The following is a 546-nucleotide window of genomic DNA, read 5'->3' as shown; positions in this document are numbered from 1 at the left end:
GTAATACTACATTATTGACGGTTTATTATACTTTTAATTTTTGTTATTTTAGTTTTTACAATTAATCATATCTATTTTTATAAAACTTTAAAGATTTCAAAATAAAAATGATTTGTATTTCCTAAACTAGTTCTTTGTACTATTATGGAAAATCTTAAATAGATGAAAACATATTTTCAATCGAAGATAATTACTATTATGTAAATATTAATGTCTTTGAAATTACAAGGATGAAAACGATTGTCTAATTAATATATAAAATTAATAGTTATTAATTTGGAATAAACTATGTATATTTTATTTGTTTTAGAGGTGAAGACCTATTCCGTTCCACACATAAAACTAAAGAATCCCATTTGTTCCTCGAGAAAAAGTAATCCTCAAGAACAATTGACTCAAAGATTATGGGGCAGAATAATAAACACTGACAGATCGTGCCTTATGGTTATACGATTTTCATATTAAAATTTTATTTAAACAATAATTTTTTGAGACATTAATAATAATTAATTATTAAAATGTGCTTAGATATAATTTTTAAACTTG

The sequence above is a fragment of the Vicia villosa genome, linkage group LG4 (genome assembly GCF_029867415.1).
Source record: "Vicia villosa cultivar HV-30 ecotype Madison, WI linkage group LG4, Vvil1.0, whole genome shotgun sequence".
NCBI lineage: Eukaryota > Viridiplantae > Streptophyta > Magnoliopsida > Fabales > Fabaceae > Vicia > Vicia villosa.
Note: the sequence above shows the minus strand (reverse complement) of the source record.